We start from the raw sequence: 3,731 nt of genomic DNA on the forward strand, positions 1-3,731 counted from the left end.
CGAGAGGAGAGAGACAGGAGGGGGAGAGAAGAAGACATTCATTAGTGATTGCTCCAATTGGCCCAGGAGGGGCGGCCCGGGGCCCAGCGGCGCTGGAGACGGCTCCGTGGGGAGGAACCGGAGGGAAACCCCTGTGCGTGCAGCCGGGGCAGCGGAACGACGCCCGGAGCTTCGGCCCCCAGCCCTGCAGGGCCTGGGGGGGTCACGGGGGGCTGCTCCACGCCGCTGAGCCCCAGCGCCCGCGCAGCCCCGTGCCTCCCGGGCAGCAGGGAGCGCAGCGCTCGGTTGTGGAGCTGGGATGCAGCAATGCAAAGCAGCAGAGCGCGGCACCGGGATGCGCGGCACCGGGATGCGCGGCACCGGGATGCGCGGCACCGGGATGTGTGGCACCGGGATGTGTGGCACCGGCACGAGGAGCGAGGCTGCGTCCGTCCAACTCCACAACCAAGCCCCGACAATTACAGCACAATTAACATCGCCATGCGTCGCTCTGACCCGTCCGAGCACCGGGAAACCTCGCGGCGGCAAAGAGCCGTGGTAATTCAGCATGAGACGAGAGGAGGGCAGCTCTTAGAGGCCGTGCTGGCGTCCCCGCTCCCGGGGCCCCGCTCCTCCCCTCCGCGCTCAGCGCCCGCAGCGTCCCCGGTGCTCGGGGGGACGGAGGAAGCCCCACGGCGCGCCACGAGCTCGGGTCTGCGGGGACGGCTTCCATTGGGGGGGGAGCAGAGGAGGCACCCGGAGAGCAGAGCCGCCCTCGGCCGGGAGGGAGGTGGAGACGTCGGAGCGCACCTCTGGGATGAGCTGGAAGAGCGCGTTAGAGAGCAGCGTGCCGATGGAGAGCGCGATGAAAAACGTGAGGACGCGGCTGAAAAAGGCCTTCTGCGTGCAGGGGACGACGAAGAGGCCGAGCAGCGAGGCCACGTTTATCATGGACACGCTGAGAAAACCAAAGCCCCACGCTGCGGAACGAGAAGAAACGAGGGGCAGACGTTACCGGGCCCGGCCGGAGCAGGACGGGGAGGGCTCGGAGCGTCCACCCCTGAGCTCCCAGTGGGGCGGCTCCGTCCTTCTCGGAACCGAATCCGCCCGGCCCGGCTCCGAGCCGCGTGGGGAAGGATCCCACGAGGCAGCAGGGTGCGAAAAACGAGCGCTGCTCTCCTGGGGCTTTGGGCAGCACGGGGGCACGGCGTGGGGATGGGGGCGGGTCCCGGCAGCGCCCACATCTGCCCGGAGAGCCCCACGTCTGCTCGGCCAAGCTCGCAGCAACGCCATCCCAGAGCGCCGGCCCGCAAAAGGAGCACGAGACAAAAGCAAGAGCAGGGAGCACCGCAGCAGCGAGGGAACGGTGCAGCGAGGGGATGCACCGCAGCGAGGGGATGCACCGCAGCGAGGGGGGATGCACCGCAGCGAGGGGGGATGCACCGCAGCGAGGGGGGATGCACCGCAGCGAGGGGGGATGCACCCCAGCGAGGGGGGATGCACCCCAGCGAGGGGGGCATGCACCCCAGCGAGGGGGGCATGCACCCCAGCGAGGGGGGCATGCACCCCAGCGAGGGGATGCTGCAGCGAGGGGATGCACCGCAACGAGGGGGGATGCACCCCAGCGAGGGGGGATGCACCCAATGAGGGGGCATGCACCGCAACGAGGGGGCATGCACCGCAACGAGGGGGCATGCACCGCAACGAGGGGGCATGCACCGCAACGAGGGGATGAACCCAACAATGGGGCATGCACCGCAGCGAGGGGATGCACCGCAGCGAGGGGATGCACCGCAGCGAGGGGATGCACCGCAGCGAGGGGAGCACTGCACCGAGGGGGACGCACCGAAGCACCCCAGCGAGGGGATGCTGCAGCATGGGGAGCATCGCAACGAGGGGATGCACCGCAACAAGGGGATGCTGCAGCGAGGGAAGCACCGCAACGAGGGGGGATGCACCCCAGCGAGGGGATGCACCGCAACAAGGGGATGCTGCAGCAAATGGAGCACCGCAACAAGGGGATGCACTGCACCAAGGGATGCACCAGCAAGGGGAGCACCGCAACGAGGGGATGCACCGCAACGAAGGGATGCACCGCAACGAAGGGGCATGCACCGCAACGAGGGGATGCACCGCAACGAGGGGATGCACCGCAACGANCGAGGGGATGCACCGCAACGAAGGGATGCACCGCAACGAAGGGGCATGCACCGCAACGAGGGGATGCACCGCAACGAGGGGATGCACCGCAACGAGGGGGGATGCTGCAGCAAGTGGAGCACCGCAACAAGGGGATGCACCGCAACAAGGGGGATGCACCGAAGCACCCCAGCGAGGGGATGCTGCAGCATGGGGAGCATCGCAACGAGGGGATGCACCGCAGCGAGGGGGATGCACCGCAGCGAGGGGATGAACCCAACGAGGGGGATGCACCCCAGCGAGGGGATGCTGCAGCATGGGGAGCACCGCAACGAGGGGATGCACCGCAGCGAGGGGATGCACCGCAGCGAGGGGGCATGCACCGCAGCGAGGGGATGAACCCAACGAGGGGGATGCACCCCAGCGAGGGGATGCTGCAGCGAGGGGATGCACCGCAGCGAGGGGATGCACCGCAGCGAGGGGATGCACCGCAGCGAGGGGATGCACCGCAGCGAGGGGGGGATGCAACGAGGGGATGCTGCAGCAAGTGGAGCACCGCAACGAGGGAAGCACTGCACTGAGGGGGGAAGCACTGCAACGTGGGGATGAACCCAACGAGGGGATGCACCGCAGCGAGGGGAGCACCACACCAAGGGGATGCACCGCACCAAGGGATGCACCAGCAAGGGGAGCACCGCAACGAGGGGATGCACCGCAACGAGGGGATGCACCGCAACGAGGGGATGCACCGAAGCACCCCAGCAAGGGGATGCTGCAGCATGGGGAGCATCGCAACGAGGGGATGCACCGCAACGAGGGGATGCACCGCAGCGAGGGGGCATGCACCGCAGCGAGGGGGATGCTGCAGCAAGTGGAGCACCGCAACAAGGGGATGCACCGCAACGAGGGGATGCACCGAAGCACCCCAGCGAGGGGATGAACCCAACGAGGGGATGCACCGCAACGAGGGGATGCACCGCAACGAGGGGATGCTGCAGCAAGTGGAGCACCGCAACGAGGGGATGCACCGCAACAAGGGGAGCACTGCACCGAGGGGAGCACCGCAATGGGGGGATGCTGCAGCAAGGGGAGCACCGCAACAAGGGGATGCACTGCACCAAGGGATGCACCACAACAGGTGGGAGCACCACAACGAGGGGATGCACCGCACCGAGGGGATGCACCGCACCGAGGGGGACGCACTGAAGCACCCCAGCAAGGGGATGCTGCAGCATGGGGAGCATCGCAACGAGGGAAGCACCGCAACGAGGGGGGATGCACCCCAGCGAGGGGATGCTGCAGCAAATGGAGCACCGCAACGAGGGGATGCTGCAACGAGGGGATGCACCCAGCGAGGGGATGCACCCAGCGAGGGGATGCACCGCAACGAGGGGGATGCTGCAGCAAGGGGAGCACCGCACCAAGGGGATGCACCGCACCAAGGGATGCACCACAACCAGTGGGAGCACCGCAACGAGGGGGGGACGCAACGAGGGGGATGCTGCAGCAAGGGGAGCACTGCAACGAGGGGATGCACCGCAACGAGGGGATGCACCGCAACGAGGGGATGCACCGCAACGAGGGGATGCACCGCAACGAGGGGATGCACCGCA

The 3,731-nt window shown here is 68.1% G+C and overlaps 1 protein-coding gene across 1 annotated transcript in view; it reads right to left on the minus strand.

Moving 5' to 3' along the window:
* Nucleotides 1–3,731, minus strand: part of LOC110391320 (zinc transporter ZIP14-like) — a gene marked incomplete at its 5' end in the record, with an annotated part of 15,027 nt that overhangs the window by 10,551 nt on the left and 745 nt on the right. The gene's annotated exons all lie outside the window — the stretch shown is intronic.

The sequence above is a fragment of the Numida meleagris genome, unplaced genomic scaffold (assembly GCF_002078875.1).
Source record: "Numida meleagris isolate 19003 breed g44 Domestic line unplaced genomic scaffold, NumMel1.0 unplaced_Scaffold348, whole genome shotgun sequence".
In the NCBI taxonomy this organism is placed as follows: Eukaryota; Metazoa; Chordata; class Aves; order Galliformes; family Numididae; genus Numida; species Numida meleagris.